Here is a 25,187-nt window from a genome sequence, read left to right on the forward strand (position 1 = left end):
GCCAGAATGCCCTGCTTCAGCACAGACCAGTAAGGCATTGTGATACGCATATCCCCGGTATAGTCAGGGTTTAATGGGAGTCGTCCCCGTCCCCCCAGTATACGCCCAGAACCATGGACCCGGTACTTGTGGTTCGGACTGTCTCCAACCAGCCATAATGTTGTGAGAGTGAAATTATGTCTAAGTCCAGCTTCGGTACATTAGAAGCAACTCTGAAACTTAACCTAAGCGTTTTTCGAAGCTTCTTTTTGGCTAACTTCTTATAGGAAGGTCTAGGAGCTCTGAAAATGAACGTGCGCGTCTTTCACTCTTCCCGAGGGACTTAGAAGAATTTTGTGATATTTTTTATTAAAATGGTGTATAAGGGCATATATTTAAATATATTTTATGCACTGTAATAGAGCTGGCGATTTCTAAGTCTGTGGTTCCGAGAGGGGGTAACCAGGCTCACTAATAAAGGTCAAGCCACTTGGCTGCCAGAATGCCCTGCTTCAGCACAGACCAGAAAGGCATTGTGATAAGCGAATCCCCGGTATAGTCAGGGGTTAATGGGAGTCGTCCCCGTCCCCCCAGTATACGCCCAGAACCATGGACCCGGTACTTGTGGTTCGGACTGTCTCCAACCAGCCATAATGTTGTGAGAGTGAAATTATGTCTAAGTCCAGCTTTGGTACATTAGAAGCAACTCTCAAACTTAACCTAAGCGTTTTTCGAAGCTACTTTTTGGCTAACTTCTTATAGGAAGGTCTAGGAGCTCTGAAAATGAACGTGCGCGTCTTTCACTCTTCCCGAGAGACTTAGAAGAATTTTGTGATATTTTTTATTAAAATGGTGTATAAGGGTATATATATAAATATATTTTATGCACTGTATATGAGCTGGCAATTTCTAAGTCTGTGGTTCCGAGAGGGGGTAACCAGGCTCACTAATAAAGGTCAAGCCACTTGGCTGCCAGAATGCCCTGCTTCAGCACAGACCAGAAAGGCATTGTGATAAGTGTATCCCCGGTATAGTCAGGGGTTAATGGGAGTCGTCCCCGTCCCCCCAGTATACGCCCAGAACCATGGTTCCGGTACTTGTGGTTCGGACTGTCTCCAGCCAGCCATAATGTTGTGAGAGTGAAATTATGTCTAAGTCCAGCTTTGGTACATTAGAAGCAACTCTGAAACTTAACCTAAGCGTTTTTCGAAGCTACTTTTTGGCTAACTTCTTATAGGAAGGTCTAGGAGCTCTGAAAATGAACGTGCGCGTCTTTCACTCTTCCCGAGGGACTTAGAAGAATTTTGTGATATTTTTTATTAAAATGGTGTATAAGGGTATATATATAAATATATTTTATGCACTGTATATGAGCTGGCGATTTCTAAGTCTGTGGTTCTAAGAGGGGGTAACCAGGCTCACTAATAAAGGTCAAGCCACTTGGCTGCCAGAATGCCCTGCTTCAGCACAGACCAGAAAGGCATTGTGATAAGCGTATCCCCGGTATAGTCAGGGGTTAATGGGAGTCGTCCCCGTCCCCCCAGTATACAGCCAGAACCATGGACCCGGTACTTGTGGTTCGGACTGTCTCCAACCAGCCATAATGTTGTGAGAGTGAAATTATGTCTAAGTCCAGCTTTGGTACGTTAGAAGCAACTCTGAAACTTAACCTAAGCGTTTTTCGAAGCTACTTTTTGGCTAACTTCTTATAGGAAGGTCTAGGAGCTCTGAAAATGAACGTGCGCGTCTTTCACTCTTCCCGAGGGACTTAGAAGAATTTTGTGATATTTTTTATTAAAATGGTGTATAAGGGTATATATATAAATATATTTTATGCACTGTATATATGAGCTGGCGATTTCTAAGTCTGTGGTTCCGAGAGGGGGTAACCAGGCTCACTAATAAAGGTCAAGTCACTTGGCTGCCAGAATGCCCTGCTTCAGCACAGACCAGAAAGGCATTGTGATAAGCGTATCCCCGGTATAGTCAGGGGTTAATGGGAGTCGTCCCCGTCCCCCCAGTATACGGCCAGAACCATGGACCCGGTACTTGTGGTTCAGACTGTCTCCAACCAGCCATAATGTTGTGAGAGTGAAATTATGTCTAAGTCCAGCTTTGGTACATTAGAAGCAACTCTGATACTTAACCTAAGCGTTTTTCGAAGCTACCTTTTGGCTAACTTCTTATAGGAAGGTCTAGGAGCTCTGAAAATGAACGTGCGCGTCTTTCATTCTTCCCGAGGGACTTAGAAGAATTTTGTGATATTTTTTATTAAAATGGTGTATAAGGGTATATATATAAATATATTTTATGCACTGTATATGAGCTGGCGATTTCTAAGTCTGTGGTTCCGAGAGGGGGTAACCAGGCTCACTAATAAAGGTCAAGCCACTTGGCTGCCAGAATGCCCTGCTTCAGCACAGACCAGAAAGGCATTGTGATAAGCGTATCCCCGGTATAGTCAGGGGTTAATGGGAGTCGTCCCCGTCCCCCCAGTATACGGACAGAACCATGGACCCGGTACTTGTGGTTCGGACTGTCTCCAACCAGCCATAATGTTGTGAGAGTGAAATTATGTCTAAGTCCAGCTTTGGTACATTAGAAGCAACTATGAAACTTAACCTAAGCGTTTTTCGAAGCTACTTTTTGGCTAACTTCTTATAGGAAGGTCTAGGAGCTCTGAAAATGAACGTGCGCGTCTTTCACTCTGCCCGAGGGACTTAGAAGAATTTTGTGATATTTTTTATTAAAATGGAGTATAAGGGTATATATATAAATATATTTTATGCACTGTATATGAGCTGGCGATTTCTAAGTCTGTGGTTCCGAGAGGGGATAACCAGGCTCACTAATAAAGGTCAAGCCACTTGGCTGCCAGAATGCCCTGCTTCAGCACAGACCAGAAAGGCATTGTGATAAGCGTATCCCCGGTATAGTCAGGGGTTAATGGGAGTCGTCCCCGTCCCCCCAGTATACGGCCAGAACCATGGACCCGGTACTTGTGGTTCGGACTGTCTCCAACCAGCCATAATGTTGTGAGAGTGAAATTATGTCTAAGTCCAGCTTTGGTACGTTAGAAGCAACTCTGAAACTTAACCTAAGCGTTTTTCGAAGCTACTTTTTGGCTAACTTCTTATAGGAAGGTCTAGGAGCTCTGAAAATGAACGTGCGCGTCTTTCACTCTTCCAGAGGGACTTAGAAGAATTTTGTGATATTTTTTATTAAAATGGTGTATAAGGGTATATATATAAATATATTTTATGCACTGTATATATGAGCTGGCGATTTCTAAGTCTGTGGTTCCGAGAGGGGGTAACCAGGCTCACTAATAAAGGTCAAGCCACTTGGCTGCCAGAATGCCCTGCTTCAGCACAGACCAGAAAGGCATTGTGATAAGCGTATCCCCGGTATAGTCAGGGGTTAATGGGAGTCGTCCCCGTCCCCCCAGTATACGGCCAGAACCATGGACCCGGTACTTGTGGTTCAGACTGTCTCCAACCAGCCATAATGTTGTGAGAGTGAAATTATGTCTAAGTCCAGCTTTGGTACATTAGAAGCAACTCTGAAACTTAACCTAAGCGTTTTTCGAAGCTACCTTTTGGCTAACTTCTTATAGGAAGGTCTAGGAGCTCTGAAAATGAACGTGCGCGTCTTTCACTCTTCCCGAGGGACTTAGAAGAATGTTGTGATATTTTTTATTAAAATGGTGTATAAGGGTATATATATAAATATATTTTATGCACTGTATATGAGCTGGCGATTTCTAAGTCTGTGGTTCCGAGAGGGGGTAACCAGGCTCACTAATAAAGGTCAAGCCACTTGGCTGCCAGAATGCCCTGCTTCAGCACAGACCAGAAAGGCATTGTGATAAGCGTATCCCCGGTATAGTCAGGGGTTAATGGGAGTCGTCCCCGTCCCCCCAGTATACGGCCAGAACCATGGACCCGGTACTTGTGGTTCGGACTCTCTCCAACCAGCCATAATGTTGTGAGAGTGAAATTATGTCTAAGTCCAGCTTTGGTACGTTAGAAGCAACTCTGAAACTTAACCTAAGCGTTTTTCGAAGCTACTTTTTGGCTAACTTCTTATAGGAAGGTCTAGGAGCTCTGAAAATGAACGTGCGCGTCTTTCACTCTTCCCGAGGGACTTAGAAGAATTTTGTGATATTTTTTATTAAAATGGTGTATAAGGGTATATATATAAATATATTTTATGCACTGTATATACAGTGTGAGCTGGCGATTTCTAAGTCTGTGGTTCCGAGAGGGGGTAACCAGGCTCACTAATAAAGGTCAAGCCACTTGGCTGCCAGAATGCCCTGCTTCAGCACAGACCAGAAAGGCATTGTGATAAGCGTATCCCCGGTATAGTCAGGGGTTAATGGGAGTCGTCCCCGTCCCCCCAGTATACGGCCAGAACCATGGACCCGGTACTTGTGGTTCAGAATGTCTCCAACCAGCCATAATGTTGTGAGAGTGAAATTATGTCTAAGTCCAGCTTTGGTACATTAGAAGCAACTCTGAAACTTAACCTAAGCGTTTTTCGAAGCTACTTTTTGGCTAACTTCTTATAGGAAGGTCTAGGAGCTCTGAAAATGAACGTGCGCGTCTTTCACTCTTCCCGAGGGACTTAGAAGAATTTTGTGATATTTTTTATTAAAATGGTGTATAAGGGTATATATATAAATATATTTTATGCACTGTACTGTATATGAGCTGGCGATTTCTAAGTCTGTGGTTCCGAGAGGGGGTAACCAGGCTCACTAATAAAGGTCAAGCCACTTGGCTGCCAGAATGCCCTGCTTCAGCACAGACCAGAAAGGCATTGTGATAAGCGTATCCCCGGTATAGTCAGGGGTTAATGGGAGTCGTCCCCGTCCCCCCAGTATACGGCCAGAACCATTGACCCGGTACTTGTGGTTCGGACTGTCTCCAACCAGCCATAATGTTGTGAGAGTGAAATTATGTCTAAGTCCAGCTTTGGTACATTAGAAGCAACTCTGAAACTTAACCTAAGCGTTTTTCGAAGCTACTTTTTGGCTAACTTCTTATAGGAAGGTCTAGGAGCTCTGAAAATGAACGTGCGCGTCTTTCACTCTGCCCGAGGGACTTAGAAGAATTTTGTGATATTTTTTATTAAAATGGAGTATAAGGGTATATATATAAATATATTTTATGCACTGTATATGAGCTGGCGATTTCTAAGTCTGTGGTTCCGAGAGGGGGTAACCAGGCTCACTAATAAAGGTCAAGCCACTTGGCTGCCAGAATGCCCTGCTTCAGCACAGACCAGAAAGGCATTGTGATAAGCGTATCCCAGGTATAGTCAGGGGTTAATGGGAGTCGTCCCCGTCCCCCCAGTATACGGCCAGAACCATGGACCCGGTACTTGTGGTTCGGACTGTCTCCAACCAGCCATAATGTTGTGAGAGTGAAATTATGTCTAAGTCCAGCTTTGGTACATTAGAAGCAACTCTGAAACTTAACCTAAGCGTTTTTCGAAGCTACCTTTTGGCTAACTTCTTATAGGAAGGTCTAGGAGCTCTGAAAATGAACGTGCGCGTCTTTCACTCTTCCCGAGGGACTTAGAAGAATGTTGTGATATTTTTTATTAAAATGGTGTATAAGGGTATATATATAAATATATTTTATGCACTGTATATGAGCTGGCGATTTCTAAGTCTGTGGTTCCGAGAGGGGGTAACCAGGCTCACTAATAAAGGTCAAGCCACTTGGCTGCCAGAATGCCCTGCTTCAGCACAGACCAGAAAGGCATTGTGATAAGCGTATCCCCGGTATAGTCAGGGGTTAATGGGAGTCGTCCCCGTCCCCCCAGTATACGGCCAGAACCATGGACCCGGTACTTGTGGTTCGGACTGTCTCCAACCAGCCATAATGTTGTGAGAGTGAAATTATGTCTAAGTCCAGCATTGGTACGTTAGAAGCAACTCTGAAACTTAACCTAAGCGTTTTTCGAAGCTACTTTTTGGCTAACTTCTTATAGGAAGGTCTAGGAGCTCTGAAAATGAACGTGCGCGTCTTTCACTCTTCCCGAGGGACTTAGAAGAATTTTGTGATATTTTTTATTAAAATGGTGTATAAGGGTATATATATAAATATATTTTATGCACTGTATATGAGCTGGCGATTTCTAAGTCTGTGGTTCCGAGAGGGGGTAACCAGGCTCACTAATAAAGGTCAAGCCACTTGGCTGCCAGAATGCCCTGCTTCAGCACAGACCAGAAAGGAATTGTGATAAGCGTATCCCCGGTATAGTCAGGGGTTAATGGGAGTCGTCCCCGTCCCCCCAGTATACGGCCAGAACCATTGACCCGGTACTTGTGGTTCGGACTGTCTCCAACCAGCCATAATGTTGTGAGAGTGAAATTATGTCTAAGTCCAGCATTGGTACGTTAGAAGCAACTCTGAAACTTAACCTAAGCGTTTTTCGAAGCTACTTTTTGGCTAACTTCTTATAGGAAGGTCTAGGAGCTCTGAAAATGAACGTGCGCGTCTTTCACTCTGCCCGAGGGACTTAGAAGAATTTTGTGATATTTTTTATTAAAATGGAGTATAAGGGTATATATATAAATATATTTTATGCACTGTATATGAGCTGGCGATTTCTAAGTCTGTGGTTCCGAGAGGGGGTAACCAGGCTCACTAATAAAGGTCAAGCCACTTGGCTGCCAGAATGCCCTGCTTCAGCACAGACCAGAAAGGCATTGTGATAAGCGTATCCCAGGTATAGTCAGGGGTTAATGGGAGTCGTCCCCGTCCCCCCAGTATACGGCCAGAACCATGGACCCGGTACTTGTGGTTCGGACTGTCTCCAACCAGCCATAATGTTGTGAGAGTGAAATTATGTCTAAGTCCAGCTTTGGTACATTAGAAGCAACTCTGAAACTTAACCTAAGCGTTTTTCGAAGCTACCTTTTGGCTAACTTCTTATAGGAAGGTCTAGGAGCTCTGAAAATGAACGTGCGCGTCTTTCACTCTTCCCGAGGGACTTAGAAGAATGTTGTGATATTTTTTATTAAAATGGTGTATAAGGGTATATATATAAATATATTTTATGCACTGTATATGAGCTGGCGATTTCTAAGTCTGTGGTTCCGAGAGGGGGTAACCAGGCTCACTAATAAAGGTCAAGCCACTTGGCTGCCAGAATGCCCTGCTTCAGCACAGACCAGAAAGGCATTGTGATAAGCGTATCCCCGGTATAGTCAGGGGTTAATGGGAGTCGTCCCCGTCCCCCCAGTATACGGCCAGAACCATGGACCCGGTACTTGTGGTTCGGACTGTCTCCAACCAGCCATAATGTTGTGAGAGTGAAATTATGTCTAAGTCCAGCATTGGTACGTTAGAAGCAACTCTGAAACTTAACCTAAGCGTTTTTCGAAGCTACTTTTTGGCTAACTTCTTATAGGAAGGTCTAGGAGCTCTGAAAATGAACGTGCGCGTCTTTCACTCTTCCCGAGGGACTTAGAAGAATTTTGTGATATTTTTTATTAAAATGGTGTATAAGGGTATATATATAAATATATTTTATGCACTGTATATGAGCTGGCGATTTCTAAGTCTGTGGTTCCGAGAGGGGGTAACCAGGCTCACTAATAAAGGTCAAGCCACTTGGCTGCCAGAATGCCCTGCTTCAGCACAGACCAGAAAGGCATTGTGATAAGCGTATCCCCGGTATAGTCAGGGGTTAATGGGAGTCGTCCCCGTCCCCCCAGTATACGGCCAGAACCATTGACCCGGTACTTGTGGTTCGGACTGTCTCCAACCAGCCATAATGTTGTGAGAGTGAAATTATGTCTAAGTCCAGCTTTGGTACATTAGAAGCAACTCTGAAACTTAACCTAAGCGTTTTTCGAAGCTACTTTTTGGCTAACTTCTTATAGGAAGGTCTAGGAGCTCTGAAAATGAACGTGCGCGTCTTTCACTCTGCCCGAGGGACTTAGAAGAATTTTGTGATATTTTTTATTAAAATGGAGTATAAGGGTATATATATAAATATATTTTATGCACTGTATATGAGCTGGCGATTTCTAAGTCTGTGGTTCCGAGAGGGGGTAACCAGGCTCACTAATAAAGGTCAAGCCACTTGGCTGCCAGAATGCCCTGCTTCAGCACAGACCAGAAAGGCATTGTGATAAGCGTATCCCCGGTATAGTCAGGGGTTAATGGGAGTCGTCCCCGTCCCCCCAGTATACGGCCAGAACCATGGACCCGGTACTTGTGGTTCAGACTGTCTCCAACCAGCCATAATGTTGTGAGAGTGAAATTATGTCTAAGTCCAGCTTTGGTACATTAGAAGCAACTCTGAAACTTAACCTAAGCGTTTTTCGAAGCTACCTTTTGGCTAACTTCTTATAGGAAGGTCTAGGAGCTCTGAAAATGAACGTGCGCGTCTTTCACTCTTCCCGAGGGACTTCGAAGAATGTTGTGATATTTTTTATTAAAATGGTGTATAAGGGTATATATATAAATATATTTTATGCACTGTATATGAGCTGGCGATTTCTAAGTCTGTGGTTCCGAGAGGGGGTAACCAGGCTCACTAATAAAGGTCAAGCCACTTGGCTGCCAGAATGCCCTGCTTCAGCACAGACCAGAAAGGCATTGTGATAAGCGTATCCCCGGTATAGTCAGGGGTTAATGGGAGTCGTCCCCGTCCCCCCAGTATACGGCCAGAACCATTGACCCGGTACTTGTGGTTCGGACTGTCTCCAACCAGCCATAATGTTGTGAGAGTGAAATTATGTCTAAGTCCAGCTTTGGTACATTAGAAGCAACTCTGAAACTTAACCTAAGCGTTTTTCGAAGCTACTTTTTGGCTAACTTCTTATAGGAAGGTCTAGGAGCTCTGAAAATGAACGTGCGCGTCTTTCACTCTGCCCGAGGGACTTAGAAGAATTTTGTGATATTTTTTATTAAAATGGAGTATAAGGGTATATATATAAATATATTTTATGCACTGTATATGAGCTGGCGATTTCTAAGTCTGTGGTTCCGAGAGGGGGTAACCAGGCTCACTAATAAAGGTCAAGCCACTTGGCTGCCAGAATGCCCTGCTTCAGCACAGACCAGAAAGGCATTGTGATAAGCGTATCCCCGGTATAGTCAGGGGTTAATGGGAGTCGTCCCCGTCCCCCCAGTATACGGCCAGAACCATGGACCCGGTACTTGTGGTTCGGACTCTCTCCAACCAGCCATAATGTTGTGAGAGTGAAATTATGTCTAAGTCCAGCATTGGTACGTTAGAAGCAACTCTGAAACTTAACCTAAGCGTTTTTCGAAGCTACTTTTTGGCTAACTTCTTATAGGAAGGTCTAGGAGCTCTAAAAATGAACGTGCGCGTCTTTCACTCTTCCCGAGGGACTTAGAAGAATTTTGTGATATTTTTTATTAAAATGGTGTATAAGGGTATATATATAAATATATTTTATGCACTGTATATATGAGCTGGCGATTTCTAAGTCTGTGGTTCCGAGAGGGGGTAACCAGGCTCACTAATAAAGGTCAAGCCACTTGGCTGCCAGAATGCCCTGCTTCAGCACAGACCAGAAAGGCATTGTGATAAGCGTATCCCCGGTATAGTCAGGGGTTAATGGGAGTCGTCCCCGTCCCCCCAGTATACGGCCAGAACTATGGACCCGGTACTTGTGGTTCAGACTGTCTCCAACCAGCCATAATGTTGTGAGAGTGAAATTATGTCTAAGTCCAGCTTTGGTACATTAGAAGCAACTCTGAAACTTAACCTAAGCGTTTTTCGAAGCTACTTTTTGGCTAACTTCTTATAGGAAGGTCTAGGAGCTCTGAAAATGAACGTGCGCGTCTTTCACTCTTCCCGAGGGACTTAGAAGAATTTTGTGATATTTTTTATTAAAATGGTGTATAAGGGTATATATATAAATATATTTTATGCACTGTATATGAGCTGGCGATTTCTAAGTCTGTGGTTCCGAGAGGGGGTAACCAGGCTCACTAATAAAGGTCAAGCCACTTGGCTGCCAGAATGCCCTGCTTCAGCACAGACCAGAAAGGCATTGTGATAAGCGTATCCCCGGTATAGTCAGGGGTTAATGGGAGTCGTCCCCGTCCCCCCAGTATACGGCCAGAAACATTGACCCGGTACTTGTGGTTCGGACTGTCTCCAACCAGCCATAATGTTGTGAGAGTGAAATTATGTCTAAGTCCAGCTTTGGTACATTAGAAGCAACTCTGAAACTTAACCTAAGCGTTTTTCGAAGCTACTTTTTGGCTAACTTCTTATAGGAAGGTCTAGGAGCTCTGAAAATGAACGTGCGCGTCTTTCACTCTGCCCGAGGGACTTAGAAGAATTTTGTGATATTTTTTATTAAAATGGAGTATAAGGGTATATATATAAATATATTTTATGCACTGTATATGAGCTGGCGATTTCTAAGTCTGTGGTTCCGAGAGGGGGTAACCAGGCTCACTAATAAAGGTCAAGCCACTTGGCTGCCAGAATGCCCTGCTTCAGCACAGACCAGAAAGGCATTGTGATAAGCGTATCCCCGGTATAGTCAGGGGTTAATGGGAGTCGTCCCCGTCCCCCCAGTATACGGCCAGAACCATGGACCCGGTACTTGTGGTTCGGACTCTCTCCAACCAGCCATAATGTTGTGAGAGTGAAATTATGTCTAAGTCCAGCTTTGGTACGTTAGAAGCAACTCTGAAACTTAACCTAAGCGTTTTTCGAAGCTACTTTTTGGCTAACTTCTTATAGGAAGGTCTAGGAGCTCTGAAAATGAACGTGCGCGTCTTTCACTCTTCCCGAGGGACTTAGAAGAATTTTGTGATATTTTTTATTAAAATGGTGTATAAGGGTATATATATAAATATATTTTATGCACTGTATATGAGCTGGCGATTTCTAAGTCTGTGGTTCCGAGAGGGGGTAACCAGGCTCACTAATAAAGGTCAAGCCACTTGGCTGCCAGAATGCCCTGCTTCAGCACAGACCAGAAAGGCATTGTGATAAGCGTATCCCCGGTATAGTCAGGGGTTAATGGGAGTCGTCCCCGTCCCCCCAGTATACGGCCAGAACCATTGACCCGGTACTTGTGGTTCGGACTGTCTCCAACCAGCCATAATGTTGTGAGAGTGAAATTATGTCTAAGTCCAGCTTTGGTACATTAGAAGCAACTCTGAAACTTAACCTAAGCGTTTTTCGAAGCTACTTTTTGGCTAACTTCTTATAGGAAGGTCTAGGAGCTCTGAAAATGAACGTGCGCGTCTTTCACTCTGCCCGAGGGACTTAGAAGAATTTTGTGATATTTTTTATTAAAATGGAGTATAAGGGTATATATATAAATATATTTTATGCACTGTATATGAGCTGGCGATTTCTAAGTCTGTGGTTCCGAGAGGGGGTAACCAGGCTCACTAATAAAGGTCAAGCCACTTGGCTGCCAGAATGCCCTGCTTCAGCACAGACCAGAAAGGCATTGTGATAAGCGTATCCCCGGTATAGTCAGGGGTTAATGGGAGTCGTCCCCGTCCCCCCAGTATACGGCCAGAACCATGGACCCGGTACTTGTGGTTCGGACTCTCTCCAACCAGCCATAATGTTGTGAGAGTGAAATTATGTCTAAGTCCAGCTTTGGTACGTTAGAAGCAACTCTGAAACTTAACCTAAGCGTTTTTCGAAGCTACTTTTTGGCTAACTTCTTATAGGAAGGTCTAGGAGCTCTGAAAATGAACGTGCGCGTCTTTCACTCTTCCCGAGGGACTTAGAAGAATTTTGTGATATTTTTTATTAAAATGGTGTATAAGGGTATATATATAAATATATTTTATGCACTGTATATATGAGCTGGCGATTTCTAAGTCTGTGGTTCCGAGAGGGGGTAACCAGGCTCACTAATAAAGGTCAAGCCACTTGGCTGCCAGAATGCCCTGCTTCAGCACAGACCAGAAAGGCATTGTGATAAGCGTATCCCCGGTATAGTCAGGGGTTAATGGGAGTCGTCCCCGTCCCCCCAGTATACGACCAGAACCATGGACCCGGTACTTGTGGTTCGGACTGTCTCCAACCAGCCATAATGTTGTGAGAGTGAAATTATGTCTAAGTCCAGCATTGGTACGTTAGAAGCAACTCTGAAACTTAACCTAAGCGTTTTTCGAAGCTACTTTTTGGCTAACTTCTTATAGGAAGGTCTAGGAGCTCTGAAAATGAACGTGCGCGTCTTTCACTCTTCCCGAGGGACTTAGAAGAATTTTGTGATATTTTTTATTAAAATGGTGTATAAGGGTATATATATAAATATATTTTATGCACTGTATATATGAGCTGGCGATTTCTAAGTCTGTGGTTCCGAGAGGGGGTAACCAGGCTCACTAATAAAGGTCAAGCCACTTGGCTGCCAGAATGCCCTGCTTCAGCACAGACCAGAAAGGCATTGTGATAAGCGTATACCCGGTATAGTCAGGGGTTAATGGGAGTCGTCCCCGTCCCCCCAGTATACGGCCAGAACCATGGACCCGGTACTTGTGGTTCGGACTGTCTCCAACCAGCCATAATGTTGTGAGAGTGAAATTATGTCTAAGTCCAGCTTTGGTACATTAGAAGCAACTCTGAAACTTAACCTAAGCGTTTTTCGAAGCTACTTTTTGGCTAACTTCTTATAGGAAGGTCTAGGAGCTCTGAAAATGAACGTGCGCGTCTTTCACTCTGCCCAAGGGACTTAGAAGAATTTTGTGATATTTTTTATTAAAATGGAGTATAAGGGTATATATATATAAATATATTTTATGCACTGTATATGAGCTGGCGATTTCTAAGTCTGTGGTTCCGAGAGGGGGTAACCAGGCTCACTAATAAAGGTCAAGCCACTTGGCTGCCAGAATGCCCTGCTTCAGCACAGACCAGAAAGGCATTGTGATAAGCGTATCCCCGGTATAGTCAGGGGTTAATGGGAGTCGTCCCCGTCCCCCCAGTATACGGCCAGAACCATGGACCCGGTACTTGTGGTTCGGACTGTCTCCAACCAGCCATAATGTTGTGAGAGTGAAATTATGTCTAAGTCCAGCTTTGGTACGTTAGAAGCAACTCTGAAACTTAACCTAAGCGTTTTTCGAAGCTACTTTTTGGCTAACTTCTTATAGGAAGGTCTAGGAGCTCTGAAAATGAACGTGCGCGTCTTTCACTCTTCCCGAGGGACTTAGAAGAATTTTGTGATATTTTTTATTAAAATGGTGTATAAGGGTATATATATAAATATATTTTATGCACTGTATATATGAGCTGGCGATTTCTAAGTCTGTGGTTCCGAGAGGGGGTAACCAGGCTCACTAATAAAGGTCAAGCCACTTGGCTGCCAGAATGCCCTGCTTCAGCACAGACCAGAAAGGCATTGTGATAAGCGTATCCCCGGTATAGTCAGGGGTTAATGGGAGTCGTCCCCGTCCCCCCAGTATACGGCCAGAACCATGGACCCGGTACTTGTGGTTCGGACTGTCTCCAACCAGCCATAATGTTGTGAGAGTGAAATTATGTCTAAGTCCAGCATTGGTACGTTAGAAGCAACTCTGAAACTTAACCTAAGCGTTTTTCGAAGCTACTTTTTGGCTAACTTCTTATAGGAAGGTCTAGGAGCTCTGAAAATGAACGTACGCGTCTTTCACTCTTCCCGAGGGACTTAGAAGAATTTTGTGATATTTTTTATTAAAATGGTGTATAAGGGTATATATATAAATATATTTTATGCACTGTATATATGAGCTGGCGATTTCTAAGTCTGTGGTTCCGAGAGGGGGTAACCAGGCTCACTAATAAAGGTCAAGCCACTTGGCTGCCAGAATGCCCTGCTTCAGCACAGACCAGAAAGGCATTGTGATAAGCGTATCCCCGGTATAGTCAGGGGTTAATGGGAGTCGTCCCCGTCCCCCCAGTATACGGCCAGAACCATGGACCCGGTACTTGTGGTTCAGACTGTCTCCAACCAGCCATAATGTTGTGAGAGTGAAATTATGTCTAAGTCCAGCTTTGGTACATTAGAAGCAACTCTGAAACTTAACCTAAGCGTTTTTTGAAGCTACTTTTTGGCTAACTTCTTATAGGAAGGTCTAGGAGCTCTGAAAATGAACGTGCGCGTCTTTCACTCTGCCCAAGGGACTTAGAAGAATTTTGTGATATTTTTTATTAAAATGGAGTATAAGGGTATATATATAAATATATTTTATGCACTGTATATGAGCTGGCGATTTCTAAGTCTGTGGTTCCGAGAGGGGGTAACCAGGCTCACTAATAAAGGTCAAGCCACTTGGCTGCCAGAATGCCCTTCTTCAGCACAGACCAGAAAGGCATTGTGATAAGCGTATCCCCTGTATAGTCAGTGGTTAATGGGAGTCGTCCCCGTCCCCCCAGTATACGGCCAGAACCATGGACCCGGTACTTGTGGTTCGGACTGTCTCCAACCAGCCATAATGTTGTGAGAGTGAAATTATGTCTAAGTCCAGCTTTGGTACATTAGAAGCAACTCTGAAACTTAACCTAAGCGTTTTTCGAAGCTATTTTTTGGCTAACTTCTTATAGGAAGGTCTAGGAGCTCTGAAAATGAACGTGCGCGTCTTTCACTCTGCCCAAGGGACTTAGAAGAATTTTGTGATATTTTTTATTAAAATGGAGTATAAGGGTATATATATAAATATATTTTATGCACTGTATATGAGCTGGCGATTTCTAAGTCTGTGGTTCCGAGAGGGGGTAACCAGGCTCACTAATAAAGGTCAAGCCACTTGGCTGCCAGAATGCCCTGCTTCAGCACAGACCAGAAAGGCATTGTGATAAGCGTATCCCCGGTATAGTCAGGGGTTAATGGGAGTCGTCCCCGTCCCCCCAGTATACGGCCAGAACCATGGACCCGGTACTTGTGGTTCGGACTGTCTCCAACCAGCCATAATGTTGTGAGAGTGAAATTATGTCTAAGTCCAGCTTTGGTACGTTAGAAGCAACTCTGAAACTTAACCTAAGCGTTTTTCGAAGCTACTTTTTGGCTAACTTCTTATAGGAAGGTCTAGGAGCTCTGAAAATGAACGTGCGCGTCTTTCACTCTTCCCGAGAGACTTAGAAGAATTTTGTGATATTTTTTTATTAAAATGGTGTATAAGGGTATATATATAAATATATTTTATGCACTGTATATGAGCTGGCGATTTCTAAGTCTGTGGTTCCGAGAGGGGGTAACCAGGCTCACTAATAAAGGTCAAGCCACTTGGCTGCCAGAATGCCCTGCTTCAGCACAGACCAGAAAGGCATTGTGATAAGCGTATCCCCGGTATAGTCAGGGGTTAATGGGAGTCGTCCCCGTCCCCCCAGTATACGGCCAGAACCATGGACCCGGTACTTGTGGTTCGGACTGTCTCCAACCAGCCATAATGTTGTGAGAGTGAAATTATGTCTAAGTCCAGCTTTGGTACGTTAGAAGCAGCTCTGAAACTTAACCTAAGCGTTTTTCGAAGCTACTTTTTGGCTAACTTCTTATAGGAAGGTCTAGGAGCTCTGAAAATGAACGTGCGCGTCTTTCACTCTTCCCGAGGGACTTAGAAGAATTTTGTGATATTTTTTATTAAAATGGTGTATAAGGGTATATATATAAATATATTTTATGCACTGTATATATGAGCTGGCGATTTCTAAGTCTGTGGTTCCGAGAGGGGGTAACCAGGCTCACTAATAAAGGTCAAGCCACTTGGCTGCCAGAATGCCCTGCTTCAGCACAGACCAGAAAGGCATTGTGATAAGCGTATCCCCGGTATAGTCAGGGGTTAATGGGAGTCGTCCCCGTCCCCCCAGTATACGGCCAGAACCATGGACCCGGTACTTGTGGTTCAGACTGTCTCCAACCAGCCATAATGTTGTGAGAGTGAAATTATGTCTAAGTCCAGCTTTGGTACATTAGAAGCAACTCTGAAACTTAACCTAAGCGTTTTTTGAAGCTACTTTTTGGCTAACTTCTTATAGGAAGGTCTAGGAGCTCTGAAAATGAACGTGCGCGTCTTTCACTCTGCCCAAGGGACTTAGAAGAATTTTGTGATATTTTTTATTAAAATGGAGTATAAGGGTATATATATAAATATATTTTATGCACTGTATATGAGCTGGCGATTTCTAAGTCTGTGGTTCCGAGAGGGGGTAACCAGGCTCACTAATAAAGGTCAAGCCACTTGGCTGCCAGAATGCCCTTCTTCAGCACAGACCAGAAAGGCATTGTGATAAGCGTATCCCCGGTATAGTCAGGGGTTAATGGGAGTCGTCCCCGTCCCCCCAGTATACGGCCAGAACCATGGACCCGGTACTTGTGGTTCGGACTGTCTCCAACCAGCCATAATGTTGTGAGAGTGAAATTATGTCTAAGTCCAGCTTTGGTACATTAGAAGCAACTCTGAAACTTAACCTAAGCGTTTTTCGAAGCTACTTTTTGGCTAACTTCTTATAGGAAGGTCTAGGAGCTCTGAAAATGAACGTGCGCGTCTTTCACTCTGCCCAAGGGACTTAGAAGAATTTTGTGATATTTTTTATTAAAATGGAGTATAAGGGTATATATATAAATATATTTTATGCACTGTATATGAGCTGGCGATTTCTAAGTCTGTGGTTCCGAGAGGGGGTAACCAGGCTCACTAATAAAGGTCAAGCCACTTGGCTGCCAGAATGCCCTGCTTCAGCACAGACCAGAAAGGCATTGTGATAAGCGTATCCCCGGTATAGTCAGGGGTTAATGGGAGTCGTCCCCGTCCCCCCAGTATACGGCCAGAACCATGGACCCGGTACTTGTGGTTCGGACTGTCTCCAACCAGCCATAATGTTGTGAGAGTGAAATTATGTCTAAGTCCAGCTTTGGTACGTTAGAAGCAACTCTGAAACTTAACCTAAGCGTTTTTCGAAGCTACTTTTTGGCTAACTTCTTATAGGAAGGTCTAGGAGCTCTGAAAATGAACGTGCGCGTCTTTCACTCTTCCCGAGGGACTTAGAAGAATTTTGTGATATTTTTTATTAAAATGGTGTATAAGGGTATATATATAAATATATTTTATGCACTGTATATATGAGCTGGCGATTTCTAAGTCTGTGGTTCCGAGAGGGGGTAACCAGGCTCACTAATAAAGGTCAAGCCACTTGCTGCCAGAATGCCCTGCTTCAGCACAGACCAGAAAGGCATTGTGATAAGCGTATCCCCGGTATAGTCAGGGGTTAATGGGAGTCGTCCCCGTCCCCCCAGTATACGGCCAGAACCATGGACCCGGTACTTGTGGTTCGGACTGTCTCCAACCAGCCATAATGTTGTGAGAGTGAAATTATGTCTAAGTCCAGCTTTGGTACATTAGAAGCAACTCTGAAACTTAACCTAAGCGTTTTTCGAAGCTACTTTTTGGCTAACTTCTTATAGGAAGGTCTAGGATCTCTGAAAATGAACGTGCGCGTCTTTCACTCTTCCCGAGGGACTTAGAAGAATTTTGTGATATTTTTTATTAAAATGGTGTATAAGGGTATATATATAAATATATTTTATGCACTGTATATGAGCTGGCGATTTCTAAGTCTGTGGTTCCGAGAGGGGGTAACCAGGCTCACTAATAAACGTTAAGCCACTTGGCTGCCAGAATGCCCTGCTTCAGCACAGACCAGAAAGGCATTGTGATAAGCGTATCCCCGGTATAGTCAGGGGTTAATGGGAGTCGTCCCCGTCCCCCCCAGTATACGGCCAGAACCATGGACCCGGTATTTGTGGTTCGGACTGTCTCCAACCAGCCATAATGTTGTGAGAGTGAAATTATGTCTAAGTCCAGCTTCGGTACATTAGAAGCAACTCTGAAACTTAACCTAAGCGTTTTTCGAAGCTACCTTTTGGCTAACTTCTTATAGGAAGGTCTAGGAGCTCTGAAAATGAACGTGCGCGTCTTTCACTCTTCCCGAGGGACTTAGAAGAATTTTGTGATATTTTTTATTAAAATGGTGTATAAGGGTATATATATAAATATATTTTATGCACTGTATATATGAGCTGGCGATTTCTAAGTCTGTGGTTCCGAGAGGGGGTAACCAGGCTCACTAATAAAGGTCAAGCCACTTGGCTGCCAGAATGCCCTGCTTCAGCACAGACCAGAAAGGCATTGTGATAAGCGTATCCCCGGTATAGTCAGGGGTTAATGGGAGTCGTCCCCGTCCCCCCCAGTATACGGCCAGAACCATGGACCCGGTATTTGTGGTTCGGACTGTCTCCAACCAGCCATAATGTTGTGAGAGTGAAATTATGTCTAAGTCCAGCTTCGGTACATTAGAAGCAACTCTGAAACTTAACCTAAGCGTTTTTCGAAGCTACCTTTTGGCTAACTTCTTATAGGAAGGTCTAGGAGCTCTGAAAATGAACGTGCGCGTCTTTCACTCTTCCCGAGGGACTTAGAAGAATTTTGTGATATTTTTTATTAAAATGGTGTATAAGGGTATATATATAAATATATTTTATGCACTGTATATATGAGCTGGCGATTTCTAAGTCTGTGGTTCCGAGAGGGGGTAACCAGGCTCACTAATAAAGGTCAAGCCACTTGGCTGCCAGAATGCCCTGCTTCAGCACAGACCAGAAAGGCATTGTGATAAGCGTATCCCCGGTATAGTCAGGGGTTAATGGGAGTCGTCCCCGTCCCCCCAGTATACGACCAGAACCATGGACCCGGTACTTGTGGTTCGGACTGTCTCCAACCAGCCATAATGTTGTGAGAGTGAAATTATGTCTAAGTCCAGCATTGGTACGTTAGAAGCAACTCTGAAACTTAACCTAAGCGTTTTTCGAAGCTACTTTTTGGCTAACTTCTTATAGGAAGGTCTAGGAGCTCTGAAAATGAACGTGCGCGTCTTTCACTCTGCCCAAGGGACTTAGAAGAATTTTGTGATATTTTTTATTAAAATGGAGTATAAGGGTATATATATATAAATATATTTTATGCACTGTATATGAGCTGGCGATTTCTAAGTCTGTGGTTCCGAGAGGGGGTAACCAGGCTCACTAATAAAGGTCAAGCCACTTGGCTGCCAGAATGCCCTGCTTCAGCACAGACCAGAAAGGCATTGTGATAAGCGTATCCCCGGTATAGTCAGGGGTTAATGGGAGTCGTCCCCGTCCCCCCAGTATACGGCCAGAACCATGGACCCGGTACTTGTGGTTCGGACTGTCTCCAACCAGCCATAATGTTGTGAGAGTGAAATTATGTCTAAGTCCAGCTTTGGTACGTTAGAAGCAACTCTGAAACTTAACCTAAGCGTTTTTCGAAGCTACTTTTTGGCTAACTTCTTATAGGAAGGTCTAGGAGCTCTGAAAATGAACGTGCGCGTCTTTCACTCTTCCCGAGGGACTTAGAAGAATTTTGTGATATTTTTTATTAAAATGGTGTATAAGGGTATATATATAAATATATTTTATGCACTGTATATATGAGCTGGCGATTTCTAAGTCTGTGGTTCCGAGAGGGGGTAACCAGGCTCACTAATAAAGGTCAAGCCACTTGGCTGCCAGAATGCCCTGCTTCAGCACAGACCAGAAAGGCATTGTGATAAGCGTATCCCCGGTATAGTCAGGGGTTAATGGGAGTCGTCCCCGTCCCCCCAGTATACGGCCAGAACCATGGACCCGGTACTTGTGGTTCGGACTGTCTCCAACCAGCCATAATGTTGTGAGAGTGAAATTATGTCTAAGTCCAGCATTGGTACGTTAGAAGCAACTCTGAAACTTAACCTAAGCGTTTTTCGAAGCTACTTTTTGGCTAACTTCTTATAGGAAGGTCTAGGAGCTCTGAAAATGAACGTACGCGTCTTTCACTCTTCCCGAGGGACTTAGAAGAATTTTGTGATATTTTTTATTAAAATGGTGTATAAGGGTATATATATAAATATATTTTATGCACTGTATATATGAGCTGGCGATTTCTAAGTCTGTGGTTCCGAGAGGGGGTAACCAGGCTCACTAATAAAGGTCAAGCCACTTGGCTGCCAGAATGCCCTGCTTCAGCACAGACCAGAAAGGCATTGTGATAAGCGTATCCCCGGTATAGTCAGGGGTTAATGGGAGTCGTCCCCGTCCCCCCAGTATACGGCCAGAACCATGGACCCGGTACTTGTGGTTCAGACTGTCTCCAACCAGCCATAATGTTGTGAGAGTGAAATTATGTCTAAGTCCAGCTTTGGTACATTAGAAGCAACTCTGAAACTTAACCTAAGCGTTTTTTGAAGCTACTTTTTGGCTAACTTCTTATAGGAAGGTCTAGGAGCTCTGAAAATGAACGTGCGCGTCTTTCACTCTGCCCAAGGGACTTAGAAGAATTTTGTGATATTTTTTATTAAAATGGAGTATAAGGGTATATATATAAATATATTTTATGCACTGTATATGAGCTGGCGATTTCTAAGTCTGTGGTTCCGAGAGGGGGTAACCAGGCTCACTAATAAAGGTCAAGCCACTTGGCTGCCAGAATGCCCTGCTTCAGCACAGACCAGAAAGGCATTGTGATAAGCGTATCCCCGGTATAGTCAGGGGTTAATGGGAGTCGTCCCCGTCCCCCCAGTATACGGCCAGAACCATGGACCCGGTACTTGTGGTTCGGACTGTCTCCAACCAGCCATAATGTTGTGAGAGTGAAATTATGTCTAAGTCCAGCTTTGGTACATTAGAAGCAACTCTGAAACTTAACCTAAGCGTTTTTCGAAGCTACTTTTTGGCTAACTTCTTATAGGAAGGTCTAGGAGCTCTGAAAATGAACGTGCGCGTCTTTCACTCTGCCCAAGGGACTTAGAAGAATTTTGTGATATTTTTTATTAAAATGGAGTATAAGGGTATATATATATAAATATATTTTATGCACTGTATATGAGCTGGCGATTTCTAAGTCTGTGGTTCCGAGAGGGGGTAACCAGGCTCACTAATAAAGGTCAAGCCACTTGGCTGCCAGAATGCCCTGCTTCAGCACAGACCAGAAAGGCATTGTGATAAGCGTATCCCCGGTATAGTCAGGGGTTAATGGGAGTCGTCCCCGTCCCCCCAGTATACGGCCAGAACCATGGACCCGGTACTTGTGGTTCGGACTGTCTCCAACCAGCCATAATGTTGTGAGAGTGAAATTATGTCTAAGTCCAGCTTTGGTACGTTAGAAGCAACTCTGAAACTTAACCTAAGCGTTTTTCGAAGCTACTTTTTGGCTAACTTCTTATAGGAAGGTCTAGGAGCTCTGAAAATGAACGTGCGCGTCTTTCACTCTTCCCGAGGGACTTAGAAGAATTTTGTGATATTTTTTATTAAAATGGTGTATAAGGGTATATATATAAATATATTTTATGCACTGTATATATGAGCTGGCGATTTCTAAGTCTGTGGTTCCGAGAGGGGGTAACCAGGCTCACTAATAAAGGTCAAGCCACTTGGCTGCCAGAATGCCCTGCTTCAGCACAGACCAGAAAGGCATTGTGATAAGCGTATCCCCGGTATAGTCAGGGGTTAATGGGAGTCGTCCCCGTCCCCCCAGTATACGGCCAGAACCATGGACCCGGTACTTGTGGTTCGGACTGTCTCCAACCAGCCATAATGTTGTGAGAGTGAAATTATGTCTAAGTCCAGCATTGGTACGTTAGAAGCAACTCTGAAACTTAACCTAAGCGTTTTTCGAAGCTACTTTTTGGCTAACTTCTTATAGGAAGGTCTAGGAGCTCTGAAAATGAACGTACGCGTCTTTCACTCTTCCCGAGGGACTTAGAAGAATTTTGTGATATTTTTTATTAAAATGGTGTATAAGGGTATATATATAAATATATTTTATGCACTGTATATATGAGCTGGCGATTTCTAAGTCTGTGGTTCCGAGAGGGGGTAACCAGGCTCACTAATAAAGGTCAAGCCACTTGGCTGCCAGAATGCCCTGCTTCAGCACAGACCAGAAAGGCATTGTGATAAGCGTATCCCCGGTATAGTCAGGGGTTAATGGGAGTCGTCCCCGTCCCCCCAGTATACGGCCAGAACCATGGACCCGGTACTTGTGGTTCAGACTGTCTCCAACCAGCCATAATGTTGTGAGAGTGAAATTATGTCTAAGTCCAGCTTTGGTACATTAGAAGCAACTCTGAAACTTAACCTAAGCGTTTTTTGAAGCTACTTTTTGGCTAACTTCTTATAGGAAGGTCTAGGAGCTCTGAAAATGAACGTGCGCGTCTTTCACTCTGCCCAAGGGACTTAGAAGAATTTTGTGATATTTTTTATTAAAATGGAGTATAAGGGTATATATATAAATATATTTTATGCACTGTATATGAGCTGGCGATTTCTAAGTCTGTGGTTCCGAGAGGGGGTAACCAGGCTCACTAATAAAGGTCAAGCCACTTGGCTGCCAGAATGCCCTGCTTCAGCACAGACCAGAAAGGCATTGTGATAAGCGTATCCCCGGTATAGTCAGGGGTTAATGGGAGTCGTCCCCGTCCCCCCAGTATACGGCCAGAACCATGGACCCGGTACTTGTGGTTCGGACTGTCTCCAACCAGCCATAATGTTGTGAGAGTGAAATTATGTCTAAGTCCAGCTTTGGTACATTAGAAGCAACTCTGAAACTTAACCTAAGCGTTTTTCGAAGCTACTTTTTGGCTAACTTCTTATAGGAAGGTCTAGGAGCTCTGAAAATGAACGTGCGCGTCTTTCACTCTGCCCAAGGGACTTAGAAGAATTTTGTGATATTTTTTATTAAAATGGAGTATAAGGGTATATATATAAATATATTTTATGCACTGTATATGAGCTGGCGATTTCTAAGTCTGTGGTTCCGAGAGGGGGTAACCAGGCTCACTAATAAAGGTCAAGCCACTTGGCTGCCAGAATGCCCTGCTTCAGCACAGACCAGAAAGGCATTGTGATAAGCGTATCCCCGGTATAGTCAGGGGTTAATGGGAGTCGTCCCCGTCCCCCCAGTATACGGCCAGAACCATGGACCCGGTACTTGTGGTTCGGACTGTCTCCAACCAGCCATAATGTTGTGAGAGTGAAATTATGTCTAAGTCCAGCTTTGGTACGTTAGAAGCAACTCTGAAACTTAACCTAAGCGTTTTTCGAAGCTACTTTTTGGCTAACTTCTTATAGGAAGGTCTAGGAGCTCTGAAAATGAACGTGCGCGTCTTTCACTCTTCCCGAGGGACTTAGAAGAATTTTGTGATATTTTTTATTAAAATGGTGTATAAGGGTATATATATAAATATATTTTATGCACTGTATATATGAGCTGGCGATTTCTAAGTCTGTGGTTCCGAGAGGGGGTAACCAGGCTCACTAATAAAGGTCAAGCCACTTGCTGCCAGAATGCCCTGCTTCAGCACAGACCAGAAAGGCATTGTGATAAGCGTATCCCCGGTATAGTCAGGGGTTAATGGGAGTCGTCCCCGTCCCCCCAGTATACGGCCAGAACCATGGACCCGGTACTTGTGGTTCGGACTGTCTCCAACCAGCCATAATGTTGTGAGAGTGAAATTATGTCTAAGTCCAGCTTTGGTACATTAGAAGCAACTCTGAAACTTAACCTAAGCGTTTTTCGAAGCTACTTTTTGGCTAACTTCTTATAGGAAGGTCTAGGATCTCTGAAAATGAACGTGCGCGTCTTTCACTCTTCCCGAGGGACTTAGAAGAATTTTGTGATATTTTTTATTAAAATGGTGTATAAGGGTATATATATAAATATATTTTATGCACTGTATATGAGCTGGCGATTTCTAAGTCTGTGGTTCCGAGAGGGGGTAACCAGGCTCACTAATAAACGTCAAGCCACTTGGCTGCCAGAATGCCCTGCTTCAGCACAGACCAGAAAGGCATTGTGATAAGCGTATCCCCGGTATAGTCAGGGGTTAATGGGAGTCGTCCCCGTCCCCCCCAGTATACGGCCAGAACCATGGACCCGGTATTTGTGGTTCGGACTGTCTCCAACCAGCCATAATGTTGTGAGAGTGAAATTATGTCTAAGTCCAGCTTCGGTACATTAGAAGCAACTCTGAAACTTAACCTAAGCGTTTTTCGAAGCTACCTTTTGGCTAACTTCTTATAGGAAGGTCTAGGAGCTCTGAAAATGAACGTGCGCGTCTTTCACTCTTCCCGAGGGACTTAGAAGAATTTTGTGATATTTTTTATTAAAATGGTGTATAAGGGTATATATATAAATATATTTTATGCACTGTATATATGAGCTGGCGATTTCTAAGTCTGTGGTTCCGAGAGGGGGTAACCAGGCTCACTAATAAAGGTCAAGCCACTTGGCTGCCAGAATGCCCTGCTTCAGCACAGACCAGAAAGGCATTGTGATAAGCGTATCCCCGGTATAGTCAGGGGTTAATGGGAGTAATCCCCGTCCCCCCCAGTATACGGCCAGAACCATGGACCCGGTATTTGTGGTTCGGACTGTCTCCAACCAGCCATAATGTTGTGAGAGTGAAATTATGTCTAAGTCCAGCTTCGGTACATTAGAAGCAACTCTGAAACTTAACCTAAGCGTTTTTCGAAGCTACCTTTTGGCTAACTTCTTATAGGAAGGTCTAGGAGCTCTGAAAATGAACGTGCGCGTCTTTCACTCTTCCCGAGGGACTTAGAAGAATTTTGTGATATTTTTTATTAAAATGGTGTATAAGGGTATATATATAAATATATTTTATGCACTGTATATATGAGCTGGCGATTTCTAAGTCTGTGGTTCCGAGAGGGGGTAACCAGGCTCACTAATAAAGGTCAAGCCACTTGGCTGCCAGAATGCCCTGCTTCAGCACAGACCAGAAAGGCATTGTGATAAGCGTATCCCCGGTATAGTCAGGGGTTAATGGGAGTCGTCCCCGTCCCCCCCAGTATACGGCCAGAACCATGGACCCGGTATTTGTGGTTCGGACTGTCTCCAACCAGCCATAATGTTGTGAGAGTGAAATTATGTCTAAGTCCAGCTTCGGTACATTAGAAGCAACTCTGAAACTTAACCTAAGCGTTTTTCGAAGCTACCTTTTGGCTAACTTCTTATAGGAAGGTCTAGGAGCTCTGAAAATGAACGTGCGCGTCTTTCACTCTTCCCGAGGGACTTAGAAGAATTTTGTGATATTTTTTATTAAAATGGTGTATAAGGGTATATATATAAATATATTTTATGCACTGTATATATGAGCTGGCGATTTCTAAGTCTGTGGTT

Source organism: Ascaphus truei, chromosome 12 (genome assembly GCF_040206685.1).
Source record: "Ascaphus truei isolate aAscTru1 chromosome 12, aAscTru1.hap1, whole genome shotgun sequence".
NCBI classification, from domain to species: Eukaryota; Metazoa; Chordata; class Amphibia; order Anura; family Ascaphidae; genus Ascaphus; species Ascaphus truei.